This window comes from Aquarana catesbeiana, linkage group LG09, assembly GCF_042186555.1.
Source record: "Aquarana catesbeiana isolate 2022-GZ linkage group LG09, ASM4218655v1, whole genome shotgun sequence".
Classification (NCBI taxonomy): Eukaryota; Metazoa; Chordata; class Amphibia; order Anura; family Ranidae; genus Aquarana; species Aquarana catesbeiana.
Genome location: NC_133332.1, coordinates 86,475,371 through 86,491,057, shown reverse-complemented (window position 1 = coordinate 86,491,057; position 15,687 = coordinate 86,475,371).

The window sequence follows — 15,687 nt, the reverse complement described above, 5'->3', positions numbered from 1 at the left end:
AGAAGGCTTGCTAAGAAAAGAGGGGAAAAAAATCATGGCTCACACACAAGCTGCGGCTTACTGGCCGCACATTGAAACACAACACAAAGCCCAGTATGTAATTGCCCCAGTAAGAGATCTCAACACAGGTACAATAAACCAAATAAACAACTTTAAAATTTATAGTACACCAAAACAGTTATATATAGGAGTGCATACAATAGACCAACTCTAAGAAATAGCTCAAGACACCAGTAATTATAGCAGAAGGAAGCTACAGTAAGTCTGAAAACATTTATACATACAGGAACAAACCTACCTAGAAACACATATTTTATTGAAAAGACTGATATGATTGGACCTCATTAATTCCCGGTGGGTAGGTAGCATTCAAACGCTCTATCCATAGGGTTTCCCTTTGTAATATTTGTCTGTCCCAATTCCCTCCCCTAGGGTCCTGGGAAACAACCTCCAGGACCAGGAATGTGACAAAGGACGTGTCAAACTTGTGGTACAGGTCAAGGTGTCTGCTCACAGGGGTGAACATTTTGCCATTAGCTGAATAATATATGTGGTCATTGAGCCTCTGCTTAAATTGGCAGATGGCTTTTCCGACGTAAAAGGCCCCGCATTTGCACAACATCAGAGATATCACTCCTTGGGTGTTACAGTCTGGCACACATTTGGGGGGAAAAAGTCTCTCCATTTGGGAGTACAAAATGGGAGCCAGTGGAGATCCATGGACAGAAATTGCAATGACCACATTTGTAGATTGCTCTAGCATGTGCCTCCCTTCTCAGGGCAGGAGTGTGATGGCTACACAATGGCCTATCCCTGAGTGGGGTGGCACATCTAAAGGTGATCTTTGGGTGATCACGAATGTATTTCCTAAGAGTAGGGTCATGATATAGCAAATGCCAGTGATCTGATAGAATGTTCCTGAGTTGTTGTTGCTGACCTGAGAATTTGGTGATGAATCTCATGGTGGAGGTATTTTACTTGGTATTAGATTTATACAAAAGTACATTACGGGGTTGTTTAAGGGTTCTGTTGCAAGCCTTCCGTAAAAGGGATTTCTTGATTCCTCTCTGTAGTAACTGTTGGCTCAGAAGATTAGCCTGATATCTGAAATCTGACAAATGTGTGTGATTCCTCCTTAGTCTGATGTACTGCGCATATAGAATGCTACGAACAAGTGCAGCTAGGAGTGCACTTCTAGCTTGCAGAATAGCAAATAAGCAGCCTATGGTCTATAGAAATACACTGAAAATAGTGGGTTCATGATCTCTGTAGGCAACAAGGACCCAAGCCTTTAAGCAGTTGCTGGAGATCAGGGGAAAACGTCTTCAGGTATAGTTTCTTCTGGCTTGCACAGACCTTCCTTGGTGTTAAGTCATTACAGAGCCCTCTTGTCAGCTTATGCCTGACAACCTTTTATTTGGAAAATGTACCATCCCCACATGGGTGTGGACCCTTTCACAATACTGAGTTTCAATATGAGAAACATTCTCCACTTCAACCTCAAGATGGCACTATGGTATCATATATGTCATAAGTCATATATGTCAGGTCTTTAACCGCTTCAGCCCCGGAAGAATTTACCCCCTTCCTGACCTGAGAGCTTTTTGCGATTTGGCACTGCGTCGCTTTAACTGACAATTGCGCGGTTGTGCGACATGGCTCTCAAACAAAATTGACGTCCTTTTTTCCCCACAAATAGAGCTTTCTTTTGGTGGCATTTGATCACCTCTGCAATTTTTATTGTTTGCGCTATAAACAAAATAAGAGCGACAATTTTGAAAAAAACGCATTATTTTTTAAAATTTGCTATAATAAATACCCCCAAAAGTATATAAACATTTTTTTCCCTCAGTTTAGGCCGATACGTATTCTTCTACATATTTTTGGTAAAAAAAAATCGCAATGAGCGTTTATTGATTGGTTTGCGCAAAAGTTATAGCGTTTACAAAATAGGGGGTAGTTTTATGGCATTTTTATTAAAAATTTTTTTTTTTTTACTATTAATGGCGGCGATCAGCGATTTTTATTGTGACTGCGACATTATGGCGGACATGTCGGACATTTTTGACACATTTTTGGGACCATTGTCCTTTATACAGCGATCAGTGCTATAAAAATGCACAGATTCCTGTGTAAATGACATTGGCAGTGAAGGGGTTAACCACTAGGGGGCGGGGAGGGGTTAAGTCAGTACTAGGGAGTGATTACTAACTGTAGGGGGGATGGGCTAGCTGTGACACTACACTGATCTCTGCTCCTGATGACAGGGAGCAGAGATCAGTGAGCCTGTCACTAGGCAGAACGGGGAGATGCTGTTTACATCAGCATTTCCCTGTTCGTCCTCTCCGTGAGGCGATTGTGGGTATCCCCGCAGCAATCGAGTCCGTGGGACAGCAACCTGACTCACGGAGATCCCGGCAGGCGCGCACGCAATGGCACGGCGGGGAATTCAAATGGGACTTACAGGTATGCCCATTTGCCCAGCCATGCCATTCTGCCGACATACATTGGCGTGCGCCGGTCGGGAAGGGGTTAAAGGCTACGTTCACCTTTTTTTTTTTTCTAAATTCCAGCTCCCCTATATACCAATCTATTGCTTCTGTCTTACGTCCTCACAGACTGTAGGTCATGACACAGGAAGGAGTTGACCAGCTGATCTCATTAGCACACCCCCTGCATCATCCACCCTCACATTCCCAGGTGCACGTTTTTTAAATAAAATGCAAACAATCAGTGATCACTCTTCTCACTAAATACACAATCAGATTGCATAGTGTATGGGCATCTTTATACAAGTACATAGAAGGGAGTGGACAGAAACACTCAGCTGTCAAGCCCCGTTCACATCTCTGTATAGCGGGAACTCACATTCCCACATGCGTTTTTTTTTTTTAGCGAGGGGGGGGTGTTTTGGAGCATTTTCACACATCACACATAGGGCAGCCCATCCACCTGAATGGGTTGTCCTACATGCAGCAATCGCCCCAAAGAAGCTTCAGAACATTTTTTAGAGTGGAGCTTGGTGCGTTTTTTACTGCCATTTTTGGTACATTTCTGAAATGCAAGGAAACGCACAGATGTGAACGAAGCCTCATTGTTCTTGTGTTAACGCACCAATTTCACTTTAAGGCCCCATTCACATCTAGTATAGTGGGAGTGCACATTTTGTGTCTCGTTTTTCCTGTGACATGCACAGGGCAGCCTGCTGATTTAAATGGGCCATACTATATGTGGCTTATGGGATATGTTGGCAGTTTGTAGGTTGCATGTTTTTTTACTGTGCGTGCGTGTTTTTTAGATCTGTCATCAATTATGCAGTGTAAGGGCCTGCCTGATTGGATACAGAGTGATTGGCTAGATTCCTATTATAAAAATTTGGTAAATCTAAAGTAGATTGTACAATCAGATTGTATAGTGTATGGCCACCTTTATACAACTAAAAGTACTAGTTGCACTTACAGTGCCATTCATTGGTAACGGCACACCAAACACAGAAGCAAACACACATTTTGCCATGTGAAAAAAAGAATGGCAAATGCTGCAAAACGCACAGTAAAAAACACGCAACCCACAAAACGCCAACATGTCCCATAAGCCACATATAGCACAGCCCATTTAAATCAATGGGCTGCCCTATGCGTGTCACAGGAAAAACGAGACACAAAACGTTCGCTCCCACTATGCTAGATGTGAATGGGGCCTGAAAGTGAAATTGGTGCGTTAACACAAGAACAATGAGGCTCCGTTCACATCTGTGTGTTTCCTTGCATTTCAGAAATTCGCTGCACCAAAAATCGTGGTAAAAAACGCAACCAAGCTCCGCTCTAAAAAAAAGGTTCTGAAGCTTCTTTGGGGTGATTGCTGTGTGTAGGGCAGCACATTCAGGTGGATGGGCTGCCCTATGTGTGATGAGTGAAAATACTCCAAAACGCATTAGAGATGTGACAGCTGAGTGTTTCTGTTCCCTCCCTTCTATGTACTTGTATAAAGATGGCCATACACTATGCAATCTGATTGTGTATTTAGTGAGAAGGGTGATCACTGACTGATTGCATTTCATTTAAAAACGTGCAGCTGGGAGGGTGGATGATGCAGGGTGTGTGCTAATGAGGTCAGCTGGTCAACTCCTTCCTGTGTCATGACCTACAGTCTGTAAAGAAGCAATAGATACTGTACGTTTTGAATCATGGATGTAGGACAGTAAGGTACGTGTCTGTAGATTTTATGGAAAGCTTTGATATTTTTGCAAAAAAAGTACATGAAAGTACACTTGGAAGTGCAGCCTCTGTAAATCTGAGGGGAAGATCTGAAATGAGGGGAAGCTCTGCTGATTTTTTCATCCAATCATGTGCAAGCTAAAATACTGTTTTTTTATTTTCCCTGCATGTACCCTTTGGATCTACAGCGACTGCACTTCCAAGTGCACTTTGCACTTGTAGTTTGCACTTGTAGTGAAAAGTGAATTTGCCTTTCGTAATTAACACCCATTATCTCACAAAAGTGAGTACACCCCTCACATTTTTGTAAATATTTTATTATATATTGTGGCAGAGCGAGGCTCTGTCCCTATGAAAATGGGGTAAAGTGGACACAGAATCTGCATATCGGCGGATTACAGAGCTACAGAGCGTAGATTTGAAACAAAACTGCTCTGGCAGTTTTCTCCGGAGCTTGCTATTTCTGGAAGGGGTTCTGTAGTTTGGAGATCCTTCAGAGTCTTGGGTGGGACAGGATCTCCAACCCTGTGTCCGGGTCTTGTGGACAGCCAGCAGGGTGTGTGCCCAGGTACACACAGCCCATAGAACGAGGGGCTGGTGAGAGCAGAAGAAGAAGGGGGAGTTGGAGCAGTGGCTGCTAGTGAGTGTCTCTGTGTGAGGATAGATACTGTGTGCATTAACCACTTGCCGACCGCCTAACGCACATATACGGCGGCAGAATGGCACGGGCAGGCAGAATCACGTACCCGTACGTGATCTGCCTCCCGCGAGAGGGGGGTCCAATCGGACCCCCCCCCCGGTGCCAGCGGCGGTCGGTATTTGACTGGGAGCATCGGGAGGCGAGGGGGAGACCATCCGATCGTGGCCCCCCCTCGCGATCGCTCCCAGCCAATCGGGATCCTCCCCTGCCTTTGTGTAGTTTCACACAGGCAGAGGATGTGATGTCATCTCTCCTCGGCTTGGCAGTTTCCGTCCCAGCGCCGAGGAGAGAAGACATGTAAGTGCACAACACAAACACACACAGTAGAACATGCCAGGCATACTTTACACCCCCGATTCCCCCCCCAATCGCCCCCCGATCCCCCCCCCTGTCACAAACTGACACCAGCAGTATTTTTTTTTTTTTCTGATTACTGCATTGGTGTCAGTTTGTGACAGTTACAGTGTTAGGGCAGTGAGTATTACCCCCCTTTAGGTTTAGGATACCCCCCTAACCCCCCCTAATAAAGTTTTAACCCCTTGATCACCCCCTGTCACCAGTGTCACTAAGCGATCATTTTTCTGATCGCTGTATTAGTGTCGCTGGTGACGCTAGTTAGGGAGGTAAATATTGAGGTTCGCCGTCAGCGTTTTATAGCGACAGGGACCCCCATATACTACCTAATAAATGTTTTAACCCCTTGATTGCCCCCTAGTTAACCCTTTCACCACTGATCACCGTATAACCGTTACGGGTGACGCTGGTTAGTTCGTTTATTTTTTATAGTGTCAGGGCACCCGCCGTTTATTACCGAATAAAGGTTTAGCCCCCTGATCGCCCGGTGGTGATATGCGTCGCCCCAGGCAGCGTCAGATTAGCGCCAGTACCGCTAACACGCACGCAGCATACGCCTCCCTTAGTGGTATAGTATCTGATCGCATCAATATCTGATCCGATCAGATCTATACTAGCGTCCCCAGCAGTTTAGGGTTCCCAAAAACGCAGTGTTAGCGGGATCAGCCCAGATACCTGCTAGCACCTGCGTTTTTCCCCTCCGCCCGGCCCAGCCCAAGTGCAGTATCGATCGATCACTGTCACTTACAAAACACTAAACGCATAACTGCAGCGTTCACAGAGTCAGGCCTGATCCCTGCGATCGCTAACAGCACGCACCAGCCCCAGGCAGTGTCAGGTTAGCGCCAGTACCGCTAACACGCACGCAGCGTACACCTCCCTTAGTGGTATAGTATCTGAACGGATCAATATCTGATCCGATCAGATCTATACTAGCGTCCCCAGCAGTTTAGGGTTCCCACAAACGCAGTGTTAGCGGGATCAGCCCAGATACCTGCTAGCACCTACGTTTTGCCCCTCCGCCCGGCCCAGCCCACCCAAGTGCAGTATCGATCGATCACTGTCACTTACAAAACACTAAACGCATAACTGCAGCGTTCGCAGAGTCAGGCCTGATCCCTGCGATCGCTAACAGTTTTTTTGTAGCGTTTTGGTGAACTGGCAAGCACCAGCGGCCTAGTACACCCCGGTCGTAGTCAAACCAGCACTGCAGTAACACTTGGTGACGTGGCGAGTCCCATAAGTGCAGTTCAAGCTGGTGAGGTGGCAAGCACAAGTAGTGTCCCGCTGCCACCAAAAAGAAAAACACAGGCCCGTCGTGTCCATAGTGCCCTTCCTGCTGCATTCACCAATCCTAATTGGGAACCCACCACTTCTGCAGCGCCCGTACTTCCCCCATTCACATCCCCAACCAAATGCAGTCGGCTGCATGAGAGGCATTTTCTTTATGTCCTCCCGAGTACCCCTACCCAACGAACCCCCAAAAAAGATGTCGTGTCTGCAGCAAGCGCGAATATAGGCGTGACACCCTCTATTATTGTCCCTCCTGTCCTGACAATCCTGGTCTTTGCATTGGTGAATGTTTTGAACGCTACCATTCATTAGTTGAGTATTAGCGTAGGGTACAGCATTGCACAGACTAGGCACACTTTCACAGGGTCTCCCAAGATGCCATCGCATTTTGAGAGACCCGAACCTGGAACCGGTTACAGTTATAAAAGTTAGTTACAAAAAAAAGTGTAAAAAAAAAAAAAAAAAACACATACAAAAATATAAAATAAAAAAAAATAGTTGTCGTTTTATTGTTCTCTCTCTCTCTATTCTCTCTCTCTTGTTCTGCTCTTTTTTACTGTATTCTATTCTGCAATGTTTTATTGTTATTATGTTTTATCATGTTTGCTTTTCAGGTATGCAATTTTTTATACCTTACCGTTTACTGTGCTTTATTGTTAACCATTTTTTTGTCTTCAGGTACGCCATTCACGACTTTGAATGGTTATACCAGAATGATGCCTGCAGGTTTAGGTATCATCTTGGTATCATTCTTTTCAGCCAGCGATCGGCTTTCATGTAAAAGCAATCCTAGCAGCTAATTAGCCTCTAGACTGCTTTTACAAGCAGTGGGAGGGAATGCCCCCCCCCCCCAACGTCTTCCGTGTTTTTCTCTGGCTCTCCTGTCTCAACAGGGAACCTGAGAATGCAGCCGGTGATTCAGCCAGCTGACGATAGAGCTGATCAGAGACCAGAGTGGCTCCAAACATCTCTATGGCCTAAGAAACCGGAAGCTACGAGCATTTTATGACTTAGATTTCGCCGGATGTAAACAGCGCCATTGGGAAATTGGGAAAGCATTTTATCACACCGATCTTGGTGTGGTCAGATGCTTTGAGGGCAGAGGAGAAATCTAGGGTCTAATAGACCCCAATTTTTGCAAAAAAGAGTACCTGTCACTACCTATTGCTATGATAGGGGATATTTACATTCCCTGAGATAACAATAAAAATGATTTAAAAAAAAAAATGAAAGGAACAGTTTAAAAATAGGATAAAAAAATAATAATAATAAAGAAAAAAAAAAAAAAAAAAAAAAAAAAAAAAGCACCCCTGTCCCCCCTGCTCTCGCGCTAAGGCGAACGCAAGCGTCGGTCTGGCGTCAAATGTAAACAGCAATTGCACCATGCATGTGAGGTATCACCGCGAACGTCAGATCGAGGGCAGTAATTTTAGCAGTAGACCTCCTCTGTAAATCTAAAGTGGTAACCTGTAAAGGCTTTTAAAGGCTTTTAAAAATGTATTTAGTTTGTCGCCACTGCACGTTTGTGCGCAATTTTAAAGCATGTCATGTTTGGTATCCATGTACTCGGCCTAAGATCATTTTTTTTATTTCACAAACATTTGGGCAATATAGTGTGTTTTAGTGCATTAAAATTTAAAAAAGTGTGTTTTTTCCCCAAAAAATGCGTTTGAAAAATCGCTGCGCAAATACTGTGTGAAAAAAAAAAATGAAACACCCACCATTTTAATCTGTAGGGCATTTGCTTTAAAAAAATATATAATGTTTGGGGGTTCAAAGTAATTTTCTTGCAAAAAAAAATTATTTTTTTATGTAATCAAAAAGTGTCAGAGAGGGCTTTGTCTTCAAGTGGTTAGAAGAGTGGGTGATGTGTGACATAAGCTTCTAAATGTTGTGCATAAAATGCCAGGACAGTTCAAAACCCCCCCAAATGACCCCATTTTGGAAAGTAGACACCCCAAGCTATTTGCTGAGAGGCATGTCGAGTCCATGGAATATTTTATATTGTGACACAAGTTGCGGGAAAGAGACAATTTTTTATTTTTTTTATTTTTTTTTTGCGCAAAGTTGTCACTAAATGATATATTGCTCAAACATGCCATGGGAATATGTGAAATTACACCCCAAAATACATTCTGTTGCTTCTCCTGAGTACGGGGATACCACATGTGTGAGACTTTTTGGGAGCCTAGCCGCGCACGGGACCCCGAAAACCAAGCACCGCCTTCAGGCTTTCTAAGGCGGTAAATTTTTGATTTCACTCTTCACTGCCTATCACAGTTTCGGAGGCCATGGAATGCCCAGGTGGCAAAAAACCCCCCCAAATGACCCCATTTTGGAAAGTAGACACCCCAAGCTATTTGCTGAGAGGTATAGTGAGTATTTTGCAGACCTCACTTTTTGTCACAAAGTTTTGAAAATTGAAAAAAGAAAAAAAAAAATTTTTTTTTCTCGTCTTTCTTTATTTTCAAAAACAAATGAGAGCTGCAAAATACTCACCATGCCTCTCAGCAAATAGCTTGGGGTGTCTACTTTCCAAAATGGGGTCATTTGGGGGGGGTTTGTGCCACCTGGGCATTCCATGGCCTCCGAAACTGTGAAAGGCAGTGATTGGTTTTCGGGGCCCCGTACGCGGCTAGGCTCTCAAAAAGTCCCACACATGTGGTATCCCCATACTCAGGAGAAGCAGCTGAATGTATTTTGGGGTGCAATTCCACATATGCCCATGGCCTGTGTGAGCAATATATCATTTAGTGACAACTTTGTGCAAAAAAAAAAATTGTCACTTTCCCGCAACTTGTGTCAAAATATAAAACATTCCATGGACTCAACATGCCTCAAAGCAAATAGCTTGGGGTGTCTACTTTCCAAAATGGGGTCATTTGGGGGGGTTTTATGCCATCTGGGCATTTTATGGCCTTCAAAACTGTGATAGGTAGTGAGGAGTAAAATCAAAAATGTATGCCCTTAGAAATCCTGAAGGCGGTGATTGGTTTTCGGGGCCCCGTACGCGGCTAGGCTCCCAAAAAGTCCCACACATGTGGTATCCCCATACTCAGGAGAAGCAGCTAAATGTATTTTGGGGTGCAATTCCACATATGCCCATGGCCTGTGTGAGCAATATATCATTTAGTGACAACTTTTTGTAATTTTTTTTTTTTTTGTCATTATTCAATCACTTGGGACAAAAAAAATGAATATTCAATGGGCTCAACATGCCTCTCAGCAAATTCCTTGGGGTGTCTACTTTCCAAAATGGGGTCATTTGTGGGGGTTTTGTACTGCCCTGCCATTTTAGCACCTCAAGAAACGACATAGGCAGTCATAAATTAAAGGCTGTGTAAATTCCAGAAAATGTACCCTAGTTTGTAGGCACTATAACTTTTGCGCAAACCAATAAATATACACTTATTGACATTTTCTCTACCAAAGACATGTGGCCGAATACATTTTGGCCTAAATGTATGACTAAAATTGAGTTTATTGGATTTTTTTTTAGAACAAAAAGTAGAAAATATCATTTTTTTTCAAAATTTTCGGTCTTTTTCCGTGTATAGCGCAAAAAATAAAAACGGCAGAGGTGATCAAATACCATCAAAAGAAAGCTCTATTTGTGGGAAGAAAAGGACGCAAATTTCGTTTGGGTACAGCATTGCATGACCGCGCAATTAGCAGTTAAAGCGACGCAGTGCCGAATTGTAAAAAGTGCTCTGGTCAGGAAGGGGGTAAAACCTTCCGGGGCTGAAGTGGTTAAGAAGCTCAAAGCTGTGTGTATTGAAGGGCTTCAAAGCTGTGTGCGTCCAAGGAGCCAGAAGCTGTGTGCATTGAGGGGCTTAAAGCTTTAACCCAGTGTTTCTCAACCCTTCTAGTGCCGTGACCCCTTGATAAAATTTCCCAAGTTGTGGAGACCTCCAACCGTAAAATTATTTTCATAGCGTGGGTTGTCAGCGCCCAAGGCAAGACAAGTAATTTGTGCCCCTAACACACGGACATTTAGCACTCCCTGAGTCCCTAACACTCGTACAGTATTAAACCCCTTATGGTGCATTTTAGGATGTACCACTCTTTCTCTTTGTTCTCTTTTCTCTGCAGTTTTTATTTTTTGTTAAAAAAATTTAAAAAGCCAGAATTTTCTAAATTTTTTTTTTTTTTTTAATATTGTGTTATAAAATTTTGCAAACAGGTCATTTTTCTCCTTCGTTGATGTACGCTGATGAGGCGGCAGTGATGGGCACTGATGGGTGGCAATAATGGGCTCTGATCGTTACACTGATAGGCAGCACTGCTAGGTGGCACTGATTGGCACCACTGGTAGGCATTGATAGATGGCACTCATGGGCATTGATAGGTGGCACTGGCAGGGGGTACTGGTGGGCACAGATGAGGCATAATTGCCTCTTCCTCTTCGGGACCGATGTCCCTTGCAGATAAGCCGGTGATCAGCTTTTTTTTTCTCCTCACGCTGTCAGCATGAGGAGAAAAAAAAAACAATTACCGAGCTTTTGTTTACGTCATGAGATCAGCTGTCATTGGCTGACAGCTGATCACATGTTAAGGGGCAGGGACCGGCCCCTTACTCGGATCTGTGATCACCCGAGTCTCAGTGACTCGGTGATCACAGCGTGCACTCTGCAGGGGGCGCGTGCATAGGGCTGCATATGACGGCCTCCTGGAAATTCAGGTGCGCGCTGTGGCCGTCATTCGGCTATAGTGCGGATGCCAAGAGGTTAAAGAGCCCTAAGTTGTGTGCACCCAAGACCGTGGGCCTGGAAGATCTGGTGGTTTGCGTTACCAGTACCTATAACAGCAGTGCCGTTAAAGAGTAGCCTGGTAGGCTTGCATTGTCAGTTTTGTTTGAACGACATGTAAACCCTTGCGTGGCATTACTTAGTGGATTTATGGACTGTTTTGTTTTTTTGTTCATTTAATAAATGTGGGCTACCGGGCCCTTAACTATAAATGCCTGTCTGATGTGGATTCACTACAGAAAAACGCATCTATCACTGAGCTGAACAATCCCCAATGCCACAATATTTTCATAAAGAAATGACACTTTGCTGCAATGTAAAGTAGTGAGTGTACAGCTTGTATAACAGTGTAAATTTGCTGTCCTCTCAAAATAACTCAACACACAGCCATTGATGTCTAAACCACTGGCAACAAAAGTGAGTACACCCCTAAGTGAAAATGTCCAAATTGGGCCCAATTAGCCTATTTTCCTTCCCTGTTGTCATGTGACTCGTTAGTGTTACAAGGTCTCAGGTGCGAATGGGGATTAGGATTGTTCAATTTTGTGTTATCGCTCTCACGCTCTCATACTGGTCACTAGAAGTTCAACATGGCACCTCATGGCAAAGAACCCTCTGAGGATCTGAAAAAAAGAATTGTTGCTCTACATAAAGATGGCCTAGGCTATAAGAAGATTGCCAAGACCCCGAAACTGAGCTGCAGCACCGTGGCCAAGTCCAAACAGCGGTTTAACAGGACAGGTTCCACTCAGAACAGGCCTCGCTATGGTCGACCAAAGTTGAGTGCATGCGCTTAGCGTCATATTCAGAGGTTGTCTTTGGGAAATAGACGTATGAGTGCTGCCAGCATTGCTGCAGAGGTTGAAGGAGTGGGGAGTCAGCTTGTAAGTGCTCAGACCATACACCGCACACTGCATCAAATTGGTCTGCATGGTTGTCATCCAGAAGGAAGCCTCTTCTAAAGATGATGCACAAGAAAGCCCCCAAACAGTTTGCTGAAGACAAGCAGATTAAGGACATGTCCTGTGATCTGATGAGACCAAGATAAACTTATTTGGTTCAGATGGTGTCAAGTGTGTGTGGCGGCAACCAGGTGAGGAGTACAAAGACAAGTGTGTCTTGCCTACAGTCAAGCATGGTGATGGGGGTGTCATGGTCTGGGGCTGCATGAGTGCTGCCGGCACGGGGAAGCTACAGTTCTTCCAGGGAACCATGAATGCCAACATGTACTGAGACATACTGAAGCAGAGCATGATCCCCTCTCTTCGGAGACTGGGCCGCAGGGCAGTATTCCAACATGACCACTGCCTTACTAAAGAAGCTGAGGGTAAAGGTGATGTACTGGCCAAGCATGTCTCCAGTCCTAAACCTTATTGAGCATCTGTGGGGCATCCTCAAATGGAAGGTGGAGGAGCGCAAGGTCTCTAACATCCACCAGCTCTGTGATGTCATCATGGAGGCGTGGAAGAGGACTCGAGTGGAAACCTTTTAAGCTCTGATGAACTCCATGCCCAAGAGGGTTAAGGCAGTGCTGGAAAATAATGGTGGCCACACAAAATATTGACACTTTGGGCCCAATTTGGACATTTTCACTTAGGATTGTACTCACTTATTTGCCATGAGGTGCCATGTTGAACTTCCAGTGACCAGTGTGAGAGCGATAACACAAAATTTAACATACCTGCTCTCCATTCTCACATGATACCTTGTAACACTAATGAGTCACATGACACCAGGGAGGGAAAATGGCTAATTGGGCCCAATTTGGACATTTTCACTTAGGGGTGTACTCACTTTTGTTGCCAGCGGTTTAGACATTAATGGCTGTGTGTTGAGTTATTTTGAGGGGACAGCAAATGTACACTGTTATACAAGCTGTACACTCACTACTTTACATTCTTCAGTGTTGTCACATGAAAAGATATAGTAAAATATCTACAAAAATGTGAGGGGTGTACTAACTTTTGTGTGATACTGTAAATGGGTGATTTTATGTATATTTATATGTGAGTGTTTGTATGTATGTGTGCGTATATATGTAGGTGTGAAATGCCGCATAGGGAGTACTGGTGTGCACTAGGGTGTATATACTCCTGGTCTCTGTACTCTTGACTCCTGCACATTATATATTACATACACCTTACATCTGGGATTATTTTTCTCCCCAGGGCTTCATTTGGAATCCAACCTTTTATTCTGTCTCATGTGGATGATGATTCCATAAAGTGATTTATATTTAATTGATCTATTGTATAAATGATTAACAGAAGCTATCCTCACAAAAAAAGTATTAATTTCAATATCATTGATCCTTATTTCATGCTTTATTCATTTCCAGTTTTTAAACTGTATTGGTGTCTTACGTGGATAAAAGTGAGGTCTGTAAAGTCCTGAAGAAACGTGTTGTTGATCACATCGACCAGAGATATCTCACTCTGGTTATATTTCCGATTGGTTGATGGTGAAGTTGTGACCCCTTGTGCAATAAATGAATTGTTTTTACTATGCACTTATATCATGTGATTTGTTAATAAAATCTGGATATTTTTTAACTGCTGTCTGTGTACAATTGGAGGGATATATAAAGTCCCACACTTTTTTTCTTTGGATTGTAGTAAAAAAGTAAGTAGCCATTTGGCTTTTCATTTTCAATAAATCCTATTTAAATAGTATTACACTATTGGAGCTTTTCATCTATTATGATTATCCCCTGCCCCAGGATGATTAGGAGGTCCCGCTGTGAGGGGTGACTACAGTGAGGAATTCATCCACCACTTCCTTGCCCTTGGAGGTGACATTCTTGCTACCCCACAGAGGTTATTCTGCTTGCCTACTTGACCATCCTAGAGGTAGGTGGTCCCGACCATTTGGTAAGAGTCCCTGATTACTTATGTGGCGTGCCAATGAAAAATCCTGCATCCAGTCACTTGGTGGTGGAATATACACGTATTCTTGGACCATTTTTCTTCCTTTTTCTTTTAATTCCAAAGACTCATGTTTTACTAAGGATTTCATCAACTTCTTTTTGTACATTGTACTTTATTTTTATCCACTTGTTTAGTGTGTCACAGTATTATAAGGAGTGATATATTCACTGACTAGCGCAATTTTATTCTTTGTTTATTTTCTTTGGATTATGCCATTAGGGATGATGCCTCCTTTGGTAACCTATATCTGTTTAACATGAAATTCGATACCACATGTTTGTTCCACATTATTGACCCTTGCACTTTGTAATTTATCCAATCCTGACCTCTGCAATTTCTATGTATGTATAATGATCAGGTATGGGTGAGATGATTGGTTATGGGGGGCAGTTTGGCTTGGCATTAGTCATGGGGCAGCTTGGCATGTTCTCCTTGGGCGCTGGATGACCTTGTCCTGACACTGCACAGGGTTGATACACGAGGTTAATAAATCTTTCATGGTCACCATGTGACAGCACTGGGGGTCTTTGCAGCTATTTGCCAAGCACTGTCACTGTAAATTGGAGAAAGAAGTGCGACTCACACGCTCTCCTATATCTGGAAGAAGTATGTATTTTTTTTGCTTCTGACCACTGAACAGAGCAACATGGATGTGAAACAAAAGCAAATGATGTGCTGCCTCCGTGATACATGGTCTGCTTTAACCACTTGCCAACTGTCTCCTGTAGCTTTACTATTAAAGGGTGGCTTGCCGGTGCAGAATCACGTAAATATATGCGATTTGCATCCCCGGGTAGGGGGCACACGTGCGCTGCCCCGGCTGTGCTGTCATGCTGCCAATGATTTATGGCCGGAATTCGCCGATCGGCGGAGCGATTGACAGAAGTGAGCCCTGTGCTGGCAAACAACGCAGGGCTCAGTACGGACAGCTGCGATGTGCCATTTTTTTCCTCCGTTCAAAACAGGGACTAAAAATGGGCACATTGCTGAGTAAAACAGCACACAGTACACACATTAAACATTGTTAGGCACACGGTTAATCCCTTGATTGCCCCTAAATGTTAACCCCTTACCAGCCAGTGTCATTAGTACAGTGACAGTGTATATTATTAGCACTGATCACTATATTAGTGTTACTGGTGATAGTAGAGTCAGTCCCCCCCCCACAGTGTTAGTTAGTGTCAGATTGCCCGCTGCACTTTTGCAGTCCCATTGTAAGTTGCTGATCACCACCATTACTAGTATACATAAATAAATAAAAACTCCAGTATATATACCATCATTGGTAGACGCTATAACTTTCATGCAAACCAATCAATATACATTTATTGCGATTTTTTTTTTTCCCAAGACTTAGCAGAATACATTTTGGGCTAAATGTATGAAGAAATTCGTTTTTCTTTTTTTTTTTAATTGAATATGTTTTATATCAGAAAGTAAAAAATATT